Source organism: Dermacentor andersoni, unplaced genomic scaffold (genome assembly GCF_023375885.2).
Source record: "Dermacentor andersoni unplaced genomic scaffold, qqDerAnde1_hic_scaffold ctg00000607.1, whole genome shotgun sequence".
NCBI classification, from domain to species: Eukaryota; Metazoa; Arthropoda; class Arachnida; order Ixodida; family Ixodidae; genus Dermacentor; species Dermacentor andersoni.
Window position 1 is genome coordinate 17,501 of NW_027315289.1, and position 15,000 is coordinate 32,500.

General features: G+C 55.1%; 4 non-coding genes across 4 annotated transcripts in view; 3 read left to right on the forward strand and 1 right to left on the reverse strand.

Annotated features, from left to right (window-relative positions):
- Positions 1–4,278: 4,278 nt before the first annotated feature.
- On the reverse strand, positions 4,279–4,470 carry LOC140214750 (U2 spliceosomal RNA). The gene has a single exon (XR_011891680.1). It is a non-coding gene; the product is annotated as a U2 spliceosomal RNA (small nuclear RNA).
- A 5,386-nt stretch (positions 4,471–9,856) lies between these two features.
- On the forward strand, positions 9,857–11,671 carry LOC140214745 (small subunit ribosomal RNA). The gene has a single exon (XR_011891675.1). It is a non-coding gene; the product is annotated as a small subunit ribosomal RNA (ribosomal RNA).
- Positions 11,672–13,245: 1,574 nt separating this feature from the next.
- Positions 13,246–13,398, forward strand: LOC140214748 (5.8S ribosomal RNA). The gene has a single exon (XR_011891678.1). It is a non-coding gene; the product is annotated as a 5.8S ribosomal RNA (ribosomal RNA).
- Positions 13,399–14,544: 1,146 nt separating this feature from the next.
- LOC140214746 (large subunit ribosomal RNA) overlaps positions 14,545–15,000 on the forward strand; it is a 3,959-nt gene continuing 3,503 nt past the window's right edge. Inside the window, exon 1 of the ribosomal RNA XR_011891676.1 lies at positions 14,545–15,000. This exon is cut by the window's right edge and continues 3,503 nt beyond it. This is a non-coding gene — a ribosomal RNA (large subunit ribosomal RNA).

The following is a 15,000-nucleotide window of genomic DNA, read 5'->3' on the forward strand; positions in this document are numbered from 1 at the left end:
CATTTTTACTCGCTACCTGGCTTAAGCGCCGAGCATTTTTTCGCGCTACCTGGCTTAAGCGCCGAGCATTTTCAGCCTTAAGCGCGGGCGTTCGGCGCTCTCCGTGGCCGCCCCGGCTGACGTGGTTGCGGACTTTGCCGCGCGCCGGCGCCGACAGACCTCCACCGGAATGCATACAATTTCAGCAACAATCCCGTGGCTTCAGTTTTTAGTCCCCGCGTGGCTTAAGCGCCGAGCATTTTTTCTCGCTACCTGGCGTAAGCGCCGAGCATTTTCAGGCTTAAGCGCGGGCGTTCGGCGCTCTCCGTGGCCGCCCCGGCTGACGTGGTTGCGGACTTTGCCGCGCGCAGCTTGAGCGGCGAGCATTTTCAGTCGCCATATGTGGCTTAAGCGCGGGCGGGGTGTGGCCGCCCCGGCTGACGTGGTAGCGGACTTGGCGTATTGTTGCCCGTTGTTTCACAGGAAACGGGCACCGCGAATTTCATGCTTTCTTTCCAGCTTGGAACGTTTGGCTTTGTGTGCGGGTGCTGCATTTAAGGAGCTGTGTATAACTTTATAGAGCGTCTCAAGAAAAACAATTTGTTTGAAGCTTCACACGTGAGAGGAGCGGCTTCTGAGTACGAGGCGGTTTTCCTTTTTTTTTTTCTGCCGATAATTGTACTCATCTGCCACGTCTCTCACCACGATATGATATTTTTTTGGGGGGTTTCTCCTTTGATCCTCAAGTGAACGGACTGTCCAGTACTGATGCCATTTACAAAAATCCAAAACAGCAGAGGCCCGCACCTGCTCAATCAACGCCAACTCAATTTAAGGAAGGGCTGTTCAAAAGCTGATCGAAACCATCCAGTTTGGGAAAACCTATTTTATGCAGTAGTTTTTATTATTATTATTTTTTTTTTTTTTATTGTGAGAGACGTGAAATCGACACCACGAAATGAACGTCCCTTTGTTACCCTTTTGTTACCGCGGCTTCGAAACCGTGCGTAATACCAATTTAATTGTGTCCTGGTTGGCCGTTTGTCAGCACTTTGTGTTCTTCTAGAAAATCAACTACTAGTTTATAAATTACGTGCGCGAAATTTTCCTCCGTGTGCACCACCAAAATACTTAAAGAAGAGAGAATGCGTCCGGGGCCTTGGGATTTCGAAAATGACGTGCTCTGAAATTTTCACATCCGCCATTGGAAAGATAATTATTATCCGTCGTAAAAAAAAAAAAAAAGAAAAAAAAAAAAGAAAGAAATCACATTTGAAATTATCATTGAAAGTGGCCACGTTTTTCGGGGCATGTCTTGATGAAATAATCTCAGTTCAGTTCAGCATGATTGGATTTCATCTTTTCCAGTATTCTCAGTACTCTCGTTGTAGTACCAATTGCCGGCAGATTTTTTTTTTTAGTTGTTTAGAGTTATACATTCCTGAACGATGTTTTTCTTTTCCTCAAAGCTAGCCATAGAACCAGCGCTTTCTATAAAATCATGACAATAAGAATCCAGCATATCGGTTCATCTTCGGCGCGATTAAAGTTCGGGAACTGGCGATTTTTTATTGCCGTGATCAAGAAGGTTAACACCAGATAAGGCGTGATATTTCAGCATACCAGTCGCGATATCTAATCGAATCTAAGATTGAAATGGCGTTCTGAATTCTTTCGGTTCCAGATAGAAAGAAACAGAAAAAAAAAAAAAAAAGAAAGGATGTGATTGATTGCCATTCAAATCTGAAGACCGCGTGGAGAAAGTGTTCCGGTTTACATTCGGCAAATCAAAATGAACGGCTAAAATTAATCTATCGTCTGGTTTCATGCGCGAGATCACGTAAAAGGCAGCCATTCTTCTTAACATGGTTTCTCTCTTTTGCTCTCTCATTCGCGCACGGAAATTTCTTCGTACGGGAATTTTATGAAGCGAAGGCGGCTGCAGACCATTTTCTTTGTTTAGTTCATGTTCGTAGGCGCAAATTACAAACCTAACACTTGGAGCAACATTTCCACTACTCTAGAGGGGCATGAACTGTAGACAGTGCACGCTTTCTCATTTATCCAATCGCTCGCAAACACATTGCATTGCTAGTCTACAGTGGCAATACAAAGTGACGTTTCACCATGCACGTCGAAGTTCATTACCAGTACCGCGCCAGCATCGACCGGCCGGCGAAGCGACGAGCTCAGCAGCGCATGCGCAAGGCCCGACACCACCCCAACCGAGCTTCCCTGCTTATCGGAGAGAACAAGTGCGCGTGAACACGGGCGCGTCTGAGTATCTGGATTTAAAAAAAAAAAAAGAAAACAAAGAAAGCGTTTCCGAGATATTGACAAAGACAAGTGGTCGCGGTCGCTCTGAATCTTATCGTATTATAGAAAACGTGGGAAGGCGGCGCTTCCTCGAGGGTCAGAAAGTACAATCGTCGAACTAGGTGGCAAGTGGAGTACATCCTTTTTCTTGGAACGGTTTGCAATTGACTGCTTGAATGTGCCGACCACGCGTCGCGGGTCGCGTATAGAGCCAACCGTTGGCAAGCACGCGTCTAGCGTAGCAGCAGAACCGATCGCGGTTGCGATAACCCATCGTTGGCAGCGAAAAAGAAAAACACCCACACGCAGTTTGTAGCAATAACCGTACAAATCAATGTGGTTTTAAATATAGCTTCACTGGTCACCCAAGAAGGGCACCGAAACTTTCTCATGACGCACACCGCTGTAGTCCACAAAGAACAAAGCGCACAAAATAGATATGATACAGCCGCACCGCATTATTTCGTGTTTTCAGCATTTCATTACTTTCGTGTGCATGCGCGCTAGGGCCACGCAGGCCAGGAGTAAAAGGCACGAAAAGAAAAAAAAAAAAAAAAATGATACGCAATCCTAAGCTTTGACTTGACTGCTGTGGCACTCGCATTTGTGTTCTTTACCTTAGGCGAACGCAATGCGCAAACTGAACTGGAATTTCCAATAATGGAAATTCCTGTTTGGCTCATATTTGCGTTTTTCGCCCGAGCAAGCGCTTCACTGCACTACGCTTTGCCCCTTCAACGTGGCTACACTGCCCGGCAGGCGTGTTCTGCGTAGGGCCGAACCTGCAGGCAAAAAGCATGGGCGCCGCCATCTTGTTGAGAGCGGCGCCAGGGACACAATCGCGCCTAGCTCATTGAGTTTTCCCCCAAAACTGAAAAAAATTTGACTTCATTAAACGAGAAAGATGCCACGAGTGCCCCAACAAAAAGCTTTGAGGATTACCGAAGGGTAACTGAGGGCGACGCAACGGGCTCTGGAAAGAAGGATGATGGGTGTGGCGTCACGGGGGGATCGGAATAGAGCAGATTGGGGTGTGTGCGAGAAGAAACGCTCGTTAATGACACCAAAGTTTAAACCAGGAAAAACAAATGGGCATGCGCAGGGCATGCAATCTGGGGGGAAGATAACCGGTGGCCATTAAGGGTTACAGACTGAATTCCAAGAGGAGGGAAGCGTAGCAGGGGGTGGCAGAAAGTTAGGAGGGCAGATTAGATTAGGGACTACATGGCGACAATCGGCACCTGACCGGGGTACTTGGAGGATCATGGCAGATGCCTTTGCCCTGCAGTGGGCGTAGCCAGGATGATGATGATGATGATGTTCATGATGAAAAGGTAGCAACAGGTCTTCGTAACATACAGGTTAGAAAGATGAGGCACCTTTTAACCCTTGAATATATTTCGCCACATTTGGGCATACGACAAGTTTGTTTTCGAGGCGCTCGGTCCCACTGCTGCGAAAATGTGTACACAAAGGCTGCACAGTAGTTGCCAGAAATCGGGCACTCTATTTTTCTTTCATAGGGAATCTTTCTTCCACTTGGGCAGCGGATTTCGGCGGCAGGGCGAGCTTGCGTGGCCGCGGTGGTTTACGGATCCAAGCGATAGTGAACTCCAAAATCCAGTGTTGGCTTTGAGTGGGATTCATATTGATTGCGAACCCCACGGCTAATCCTACCCCCCATCCCCCCAAGTGGCTCTTTACAGGAGACAATCATTCAGAGACATCGGACAAATAGGAATTCTGGTTCTTTCTTTTGCTTTCATTAATTTTTCTCGAAGCCCATAACTAGAAATTTGCTGGAGCGGCTGTCCCATTTGCGACGCAACAAGTGCGACGCTACACACAGATGGAGTGGCAGTTTAATTACTCTCGTGGTCCGCGAACCGGCATCGTTGCGTGTAGTATAGGAATGGTGCGTGTCAAGTCACTGCTCGCGTTGAGCTTGTGCTCTTCATTTTGATTGAATGAAGTCTCACCTAAGTGAGCGGGGCCGATCCCGGAGGTAGTGCAATACCGGGCCGACCTGCGGCGGAGGTGAAGCAGGCTTCAAGCACTCCGCCAACTTCCAAAAATAGGTTTAATATCGTGGGTCCATATAGAACCCGTATCAGATATTAAGCTGATAAGAACAGATACTACACTTTGATCTTAGCCAAAAGGCCGAGAAGCGATGTCCTTCACTTCACTTCATTGTACTACTGCCTTGTGGGCGCCCTGCCGACATGGGTAACCTCAGCAACAGCGTGGGCAATATTATAAAATTCAGCCTGTGTACAGACTCAACGCTCCCTATCTCACGGATGAACTCGCAACGCCTCAGTCTTTCGCTGTTAACGAAACGCTGTCGCGTAGAAACGAGACCCGAGTGCAAGCTTGCTTGTAACGCGAAACCAACCAAGGCAACCTCGTAGAAAACGGAACAGGCGAGCGGAAAAAAACGCGCCAGGGGAATGCTTACTTCCGTCTGAATGCGACCGCTCAAGGTGACCTTCCTTGAGGGCTTCGTTTCAAGCCCGTGTGCAATTGTAATATACTACGCGCATTTCCTTCATTTCTTTTTATTTACCGCAAGGCCCACTGAAAATTTTGATACGGCACAGGCCGGGACGGATCGCAACGTGTCGATTCGACCGGTAGAATTAGGTAGCATGCCCCATGTACGAAGACGAGCAACATAGAAGTGAATGACAAAATAAATATAGAAAACGCTGCACACTCCTTCCCACCGGAAACATAGAGGGGAGAAAGATCGCCATCTGAAACACAGGCATTGTAAAAAAAAAAAAAAAAGTGCTACCTCATCATCTTTACCATTACCGTGTGTGTGTATGTATATATGCATGTGTGTGTGTGTGTGTGTGTGTGTGTGTTTGTGTATTTATATATATATATATATATATATACGCACACATGCTAGCATAGCTTAAACGCAGCTGGAAAGCTCAGCCTTGCACAAGAACCACCCCCTGTCGCAAACCCCTTTGAAACATTCAAATGGGAAACACGAGTACAGCGAGGTCGTTCGAACCTGGCGCCAAAACGCATTAGCGCCATCTGTGTACGGAACTAGGAAAACCTGCGGACTTTGCAATACAGAAAGAAAGGTAGATGGCGCGAGCTAACGCTCCATTGCATACTAAGAACGAGAGTTAGTGAATAATGGCAGAAACGTCTTGGGAAGAGAAAAAAAAAAAAAAAAAACGCGCAACAGTTGTTGGCTTGTGCAAGCACTCTATGTTACAGCGATTAAAGAGCATAGCATCTTCTACAACAGCAGCTACAAAAAGAAGAAGAACGTGAGAGAGGGAGAGACACAGGCGTGTTTCTTTGGAATGCAGAGCATGCAGCACATACTATAAAGTGCCAAAGAGACGGGGAAAGCAGATGGCGCGAAGGTGTATGTCCTCAAAGCTTGAAAGCAATTTCTAAATTACAACATGTACCGAAGTCCACCTACTCTCATCAGGTTGCTCCCGCCTCCAGTTGCGTTTAAAGTGAAATTACAGTCGCCTCAAAGGCAGACAGAGAGAGAGTGAAAATAGGTACACTTGCTTCGCGCAGCTGCAGCCGTTCAAATTTTACAGCAAGAGCACTCCCGAAAGCACAAAGTCCGCTGCCGCCTGGGCGCAATGCGCTCGCTTCAGTAAATTGCCGTGCTGGCCTCGGCAACCAAGAGGTGTAGTGCGGCAGACTGCTGCATTGTAGCACACCGGAAACCGTGCAGACGTAAGCGATCGCCTCGACATCGCTGCGAGCGCTCGAAGAGACAAAGTCCGAAACCACGTGTGCCGGGGCGGTGCGAGCGCGACGCCTTTGACGCAACTTTTGCGTACAAGCCGCCGCACCGCCACGACGGAATCGCTGGCATCCCGCACGCAGCTGCATTGTGTCACGCCGGCAATCGTTGAAACACCACGCAGTCGTCGGCGTCGGCCCCGACATGGTTGCGAGCGCTGGAAGAGACAAAGTCCGAAACCGCGTGTGCCGGGGCGGCGCGAGCGCGACGCCTTTGACGCAACTTTTGCGTACAAGCCGCCGCACGGACACGACGGAGCCGGTGTCACCCTGCAGAGGGCTGCACTATAGCACGCCGGGAACCGGCAAAGAACCGCGCAGACGTCGTCGTTGGCCGCGGCGTTGCCGCGAGCACGCGAAGAGACAAAGTCCGAAACGACGTCAGCCGGGGCGTCGAGCACGCCGCCCGCACTGTTCGCACGCGTGCTCGGAAATGGCGAAGGGGCCGCGCTAGCGTGCCTTGAATCGGTGAGCGGCGGTACCGCGGCAATCGCCAGAGCTCGAATCCGCCCTGCAAAAGCCAAATATAGGCGCTCGGCTCGGCGCAGTACGCCGCCGCGTCGCACGAGTACGGCCCCATGGAGGTCTGGGCACTTATCGCTGCTACTGTAAGGGGCCGTACGGCCCCGGCCGACATTGTACCGTAGTGCGATTTTCGTCTTGCGCGTGCTCGTGGCGGTGTCCGCGCACCGTTCCGAAGTCGACAATCGTGCCCACGACTACGCGAGCGCTGGAAGAGACAAAGTCCGAAACCGCGTGTGCCGGGGCGGCGCGAGCGCGACGCCTTTGACGCAACTTTTGCGTACAAGCCGCCGCACGGCCACGACGGAGCCGGTGTCACCCTGCAGAGGGCTGCACTATAGCACGCCGGGAACCGGCAAAGAACCGCGCAGACGTCGTCGTTGGCCGCGGCGTTGCCGCGAGCACGCGAAGAGACAAAGTCCGAAACGACGTCAGCCGGGGCGTCGAGCACGCCGCCCGCACTGTTCGCACGCGTGCTCGGAAATGGCGAAGGGGCCGCGCTAGCGTGCCTTGAATCGGTGAGCGGCGGTACCGCGGCGATCGCCAGAGCTCGAATCCGCCCTGCAAAAGCCAAATATTGGCGCTCGGCTCGGCGCAGTACGCCGCCGCGTCGCACGAGTACGGCCCCATGGAGGTCTGGGCACTTATCGCTGCTACTGTAAGGGGCCGTACGGCCCCGGCCGACATTGTACCGTAGTGCGATTTTCGGCTTGCGCGTGCTCGTGGCGTAGTCCGCGCACCGTTCCGACGTCGACAATCGTGCCCACGACTACGCGAGCGCTGGAAGAGACAAAGTCCGAAACCGCGTGTGCCGGGGCGGCGCGAGCGCGACGCCTTTGACGCAACTTTTGCGTACAAGCCGCCGCACGGACACGACGGAATCGCTGGCATCCCGCACGCAGCTGCATTGTGTCACGCCGGCAATCGTTGAAACACCACGCAGTCGTCGGCGTCGGCCCCGACATGGTTGCGAGCGCTGGAAGAGACAAAGTCCGAAACCGCGTGTGCCGGGGCGGCGCGAGCGCGACGCCTTTGACGCAACTTTTGCGTACAAGCCGCCGCACGGCCACGACGGAGCCGGTGTCACCCTGCAGAGGGCTGCACTATAGCACGCCGGGAACCGGCAAAGAACCGCGCAGACGTCGTCGTTGGCCGCGGCGTTGCCGCGAGCACGCGAAGAGACAAAGTCCGAAACGACGTCAGCCGGGGCGTCGAGCACGCCGCCCGCACTGTTCGCACGCGTGCTCGGAAATGGCGAAGGGGCCGCGCTAGCGTGCCTTGAATCGGTGAGCGGCGGTACCGCGGCGATCGCCAGAGCTCGAATCCGCCCTGCAAAAGCCAAATATTGGCGCTCGGCTCGGCGCAGTACGCGGCCGCGTCGCACGAGTACGGCCCCATGGAGGTCTGGGCACTTATCGCTGCTACTGTAAGGGGCCGTACGGCCCCGGCCGACATTGTACCGTAGTGCGATTTTCGGCTTGCGCGTGCTCGTGGCGTAGTCCGCGCACCGTTCCGACGTCGACAATCGTGCCCACGACTACGCGAGCGCTGGAAGAGACAAAGTCCGAAACCGCGTGTGCCGGGGCGGCGCGAGCGCGACGCCTTTGACGCAACTTTTGCGTACAAGCCGCCGCACGGCCACGACGGAGCCGGTGTCACCCTGCAGAGGGCTGCACTATAGCACGCCGGGAACCGGCAAAGAACCGCGCAGACGTCGTCGTTGGCCGCGGCGTTGCCGCGAGCACGCGAAGAGACAAAGTCCGAAACGACGTCAGCCGGGGCGTCGAGCACGCCGCCCGCACTGTTCGCACGCGTGCTCGGAAATGGCGAAGGGGCCGCGCTAGCGTGCCTTGAATCGGTGAGCGGCGGTACCGCGGCAATCGCCAGAGCTCGAATCCGCCCTGCAAAAGCCAAATATTGGCGCTCGGCTCGGCGCAGTACGCCGCCGCGTCGCACGAGTACGGCCCCATGGAGGTCTGGGCACTTATCGCTGCTACTGTAAGGGGCCGTAGGGCCCCGGCCGACATTGTACCGTAGTGCGATTTTCGTCTTGCGCGTGCTCGTGGCGGTGTCCGCGCACCGTTCCGAAGTCGACAATCGTGCCCACGACTACGCGAGCGCTGGAAGAGACAAAGTCCGAAACCGCGTGTGCCGGGGCGGCGCGAGCGCGACGCCTTTGACGCAACTTTTGCGTACAAGCCGCCGCACGGCCACGACGGAGCCGGTGTCACCCTGCAGAGGGCTGCACTATAGCACGCCGGGAACCGGCAAAGAACCGCGCAGACGTCGTCGTTGGCCGCGGCGTTGCCGCGAGCACGCGAAGAGACAAAGTCCGAAACGACGTCAGCCGGGGCGTCGAGCACGCCGCCCGCACTGTTCGCACTCGTGCTCGGAAATGGCGAAGGGGCCGTGCTAGCGTGCCTCGAATCGATCGGCCGGGGGCCCCGTAGGGCGACAGAAAGGCAATTGTGCAGGAAACCGTACTGGCCATTAGCGAGAAATTGCCGTTCGCGCATTCGGTAGACGCGCTGCGCTTTCACGACTTCGGCATTGTGCTGCCGACGTAAGCTTTCAATCTTGCTCGCGGCGTTACGAGGCGGCACGATTTTCGCCAAACGCTCGTCGAAAGTGGCACGAGTACGGCCCCATGGAGGTCTGGGTACTTATCGCTGCTATTATATGGGGGTCCCAGAGAGCAGTCGCCCCCAAAGCGACCTGGGTGTTTGATATGCGGCGGGCTTCGTGCCCGTCAAGCGTGTCCCCGGTATCGCTCCCGTGGATCCCACAGCTGACGTCTGCAGCCTCATCCGCTTGATGCGTTAGGGGCTGGTTGTCGGACGACGCTTTTTCCACGATATCGAAGTGTGTTCCGCATCGTCCTCGGACGAATCAAATACGAAAGCGCCGAAGGCGCGGGCGTGACCCGTCGCCTAGCGGCTTTGCCGTCTCGGCTACGTTGCAAGTGTCGGTCGGTCCACCAGTGCTGCGGGCTCGAGAGAAACCGCAAGCCGCGATCGAGTCGACACAACCGGTCTATCGAGAATGTTGCGTGCTTCTTGCCGCGTGGCGATACCCGGCCCTGCGGGGAGGGCGCCGTAGCGAGCTCGAACGCCGTCGTCTCGGACTGTGCAAAGTGCTACCCTTTGCGAGAACGAAGCGTGTTGGGGCGCCTGAAGGTGGCCTCGGCATCGCAAAAACGGCGTCCGGCCTGCTTGAAAGGCTGGACGCGCAGTTGAACGATTACCTGGTTGATCCTGCCAGTAATCATATGCTTGTCTCAAAGATTAAGCCATGCATGTCTAAGTACATGCCGAAATAAGGCGAAACCGCGAATGGCTCATTAAATCAGTTATGGTTCCTTAGATCGTTTCTTCCTACTTGGATAACTGTGGCAATTCTAGAGCTAATACATGCAGTGAGCCTGAAGCCCTTTGGGCGACGGGTGCTTTTATTAGACCAAGATCGATCGGGTTTCGGCCCGTATTGTGTGGTGACTCTGGATAACTTTGTGCTGATCGCATGGCCACGAGCCGGCGACGTTTCTTTCAAGTGTCTGCCTTATCAACTTTCGATGGTAGGTTACTTGCTTACCATGGTTGTTACGGGTAACGGAGAATCAGGGTTCGATTCCGGAGAGGGAGCCTGAGAAACGGCTACCACATCCAAGGAAGGCAGCAGGCGCGCAAATTACCCACTCCCGGCACGGGGAGGTAGTGACGAAAAATAACAATACGGGACTCTTTTGAGGCCCCGTAATTGAAATGAGTACACTCTAAATCCTTTAACGAGGATCAATTGGAGGGCAAGTCTGGTGCCAGCAGCCGCGGTAATTCCAGCTCCAATAGCGTATACTAAAGCTGCTGCGGTTAAAAAGCTCGTAGTTGGATCTCAGTTCCAGACGAGTAGTGCATCTACCCGATGCGACGGCTCGGACTGAACATCATGCCGGTCCTTTCTTGGTGCACTTCATTGTGTGCCTCGAGAAGGCCGGTGCTTTTACTTTGAAAAAATTAGAGTGCTCAACGCAGGCGAGTCGCCTGAATAAACTTGCATGGAATAATAGAACAAGACCTCGTTTCTGTTCTGTTGGTTTTTGGAATACGAGGTAATGATTAAGAGGGACAGACGGGGGCATTCGTATTGCGGCGCTAGAGGTGAAATTCTTGGACCGTCGCAAGACGAACTACTGCGAAAGCATTTGCCAAGAATGTTTTCTTTGATCAAGAACGAAAGTCAGAGGTTCGAAGGCGATCAGATACCGCCCTAGTTCTGACCATAAACGATGCCAACCAGCGATCCGCCTGAGTTACTCAAATGACTCGGCGGGCAGCTTCCGGGAAACCAAAGTGTTTGGGTTCCGGGGGAAGTATGGTTGCAAAGCTGAAACTTAAAGGAATTGACGGAAGGGCACCACCAGGAGTGGAGCCTGCGGCTTAATTTGACTCAACACGGGAAAACTTACCCGGCCCGGACACTGGGAGGATTGACAGATTGAGAGCTCTTTCTTGATTCGGTGGATGGTGGTGCATGGCCGTTCTTAGTTGGTGGAGCGATTTGTCTGGTTAATTCCGATAACGAACGAGACTCTAGCCTATTAAATAGGTGCGGGGTTCCCAGCACCTTACAACCTTCTTAGAGGGACAAGCGGCTCCTAGCCGCACGAAACAGAGCAATAACAGGTCTGTGATGCCCTTAGATGTCCGGGGCCGCACGCGCGCTACACTGAAGGAAGCAGCGTGTCTTTATCCCTGTCTGAAAGGACTGGGTAACCCGTGGAACTTCTTTCGTGATTGGGATAGGGGCTTGCAATTGTTCCCCTTGAACGAGGAATTCCCAGTAAGCGCGAGTCATAAGCTCGCGTTGATTACGTCCCTGCCCTTTGTACACACCGCCCGTCGCTACTACCGATTGAATGATTTAGTGAGGTCTTCGGACCGATGTCCGGCGCGGCCTTTCGGTTGCGCCGGTCTGTTGGAAAGATGACCAAACTTGATCATTTAGAGGAAGTAAAAGTCGTAACAAGGTTTCCGTAGGTGAACCTGCGGAAGGATCATTACCGGATTGTGAAGGGTGGCGAGCGCCATTGTTTCTACCCCGTGTGGGTGAAGCAGCTCGCTGCGCCCGACGCTTTCCGCCGCTGGCCCCGCTTGGACGCGGGGACGGCTATACCCGAACATGCCGGGGACTGCCTGAATTTTGAGGGGCGCCCCGTGCCAAATTTGTTGCGCCCAGTGGACGCCGGCTGCAACCTTGGACGGTTGGCTTGGCCGCGCCCGCGGGTAGAAACGGCGTAACGCACACTGGGTGGGCTTTCTGTCCGCTTTGGCGCTCTTGCGCGGAATGGGAGTAAGACGACCCGACCTGCTGCTTTGCCCAGTACGAGGGGAACGGCGAAGCGTGCGGTCGGTCAAGGAACTGACGGTCGAGAGCTAATGCCGCTGCCGCTTAGTACACACACGGAACCGTGGTGCGAGCGCTCTCCCGTCCTCCGCGGCAAACGCTGCCGAGTCTGAAAAGGCTGGCGGCTGCCGGTCGCTTCCTGCGGCGAGTATGGAGTAACGACCCGACTTTGTTGCCACCCAAGTACTAAAGGAACGGTGTGGCGCTCGGTCGGTCATGGAACTGTCGGTATGAGGGTGCGGCTGCCAAGTACGGAAGGAACCGTGGCCTAAAGTGCTCTCCCGTCCTCCGCGGCAAATGCCACCGAGTCCGAAAGGGCCGGAGGCTGCCGGTCGGCTCCTGCTCGTGACGCGCGAGGTGTCGAGATCGCGGTTTAATGCGACGACGTCTGCAGGCTATTCGCCCGCCGCCGAGGGAAAGGCGGCGTTGCTGCGAAGTACCGAAGGAAACGCGGCTTTGCTACGTCGGAAGCGTTCTGCGGTTAGCGGACTTGTGCGCTTTGGGAAGGCGCCGCACGTCGAAAGAGGAAGTACGGACAGACGAGGGACTGTAGTCCCGGTTTCGAACGCACTTGCGGCCAGGCCCTTGCTGGCTTCGTCTTCCGCCTCAAGTAGACTTGTTGTGGCGCCGGCGCAGGGAGCCGTCCCTGGCACTGGCCGAGTGGTTTTGGAGAGCTGCGCGAGTACGCGCGCCGGGCTCTTGTCTTTCGTCTCAAGTAGGCTGTTGGATCAACAGCGGTTATGCTGCGGCGATCTGCCGATGCGAAAGTGTGTGTGTGTTTGAGGCCCTTCTATGAACCTACTGCTGACTGAAGCGAAGCACGTCGATGGGGGTGAAGCCCTGCCCGTGGCCGTGTAGCCGTTAAAGACTCCACAGCGGCTTAGCCCTAATCATGGCTCTGTCGCTCTTTGCAATTTTTAGTGGAGCGATGTGAACGTGCACACGAGACACACGGGTCCGGTGGATGGTTGGCAGGTAAAACCGGCTTCGAGTGCGCGCAAACGGCATAAGGTGCCTCGAGGGCAAGCGAGGAAGGCGTGGGCGCAAAACACACGCGCGAGTAGCAGGAGTGGAGTGCCATTAGGCTTTCAGCTGCTGAGACGCGGCCGCCGAAAGAGCGAGACTGGAGGAGCGCACGCCGAAAGGCGCTCTTCGAAACCACACACAGGGAGACGCCACGTGCCTAAAACCCTGGTTGTACTGTACTGAATTGAACAAACTATTTTTCACGACTCTAAGCGGTGGATCACTCGGTTCTCGGGTCGATGAAGAACGCAGCCAGCTGCGAGACTTGGTGTGAATTGCAGGACACACTGAGCACTGATTCTTTGAACGCACATTGCGGCCTTGGGTCTTCCCTTGGCTTCGTCTGTCTGAGGGTCGGATCACATATCAAGAGAGACTTCGGCGCACAGGGAACGTGCGTCCGTCGACTCGTTTTGACCGCGTCGGCATCATGGACAGTACGTTGAGCGCTAAAGCCACGCGCCAGCGGCCTCACGAGAGGGAGACGGTGGCAAACCGTTGTGCCAATTCTTCGAAAAGACGGAAACGAGGCAATACTACTGCAGCGTGACGAGTGCGCGCCTCTAGTAAGACCGCCGCAGGATGGAGTCGGATACCTGCAGGGAAAGAGCGGTCCAAGCACGAGGCGCGAACGTCTGTTGCCATGTAGCGCGCACGTTTGCGAGAGAGTCGGAAGCGCACGCTTGCGTGCACGGAAAACGTGGGAATGAAACGCCGGCCGATTCCCGCGCCGTGCGCAAAGCCAGCGCGATCGCAATTTGCGCTGTTTGCCTTCGAAGTACGTCGAGCTCCAGAGCTGGTCGCTCGTTCACGTCACCGCAGCTGTGTGGGCGCCCTTCCGGGCTTCGTCGCAGGAATGGGAATCGGCAGATTCTTGCGAGGAGCGGGGAGGAGAAGGGTGGCCCCCGAAAGCGGTTCGACGCGACAGCGCCGTCTGCGAGCGAGAAGAGTCACGGCACGGCGGAGAATTGCCGCGAAACGGAAAATGTCTCCTTCGAGAGCGTGGGTGCCCCGTTGGCGGAGCTGAAGCGTTCCGTCGTAGTCCGCCGTCGGTCCAAGTGCTTCGCAGTCTCTGTCCCCTAAAGACTGGGCCACTCCAGTTGGGGCAGGGGCGACGCTACACGAGACGATGCCTCCCGCCAGGTTTTAGTCGCCCCTGCGGTGCCCGCTGAAGCGGCGCGCTGCTAAGGCGATCTTTGCCTCGGTGGTGTTTGGGCTTCAGACACGGTCGCTTACCACGCAACTGCTCGTGCGCCGCACGCGCGCAGGCGGTTCACCGCCTGCCAGCCTCGTCTATAAGTAGCTCCGTGTTGGGCGAAGGACGTGGTAGGGCGTCGCACTCGGTTGGCGCTGGGTTTTCGAACGTGTCGAGTCCTTTTCGGCATACCGCTCGTATGACGCACGCGCGCAGGCGTTGTGCCGCCTGCCAGCCTCGTCCGTAAGGACGTGGCAGGGCGTCGTACTCGGTCGTGCTGGAATGGGCGAAAGCGATGTATCCGTTGTCGACCTCAGATCAGGCGAGACAACCCGCTGAATTTAAGCATATCACTAAGCGGAGGAAAAGAAACCAACAGGGATTCCCCGAGTAGCTGCGAGCGAAACGGGACCGAGCCCAGCACCGAATCCCCCGTCCTTGCAGGCGGTCGGGAAATGTGGTGTATGGGAGGCGACGTTCTCGGGTGTTTGCGACGGTGCAAGTCCCCCTGACAGGGGCTTGTCCCAGAGTGGGTGCCAGGCCCGTCTCCGCCGTTGCGCGCCCGGGATGAAGCCTCCCGTGAGTCGGGTTGCTTGAGAGTGCAGCCCTAAGTGGGTGGTAAACTCCATCTAAGGCTAAATACGACCGAGAGACCGATAGTTCACAAGTACCGTGAGGGAAAGTTGAAAAGAACTTTGAAGAGAGAGTTCAAGAGTACGTGAAACCGCTTAGAGTAAAACGGGTGGGCCCTCGAAGCTCGAAAG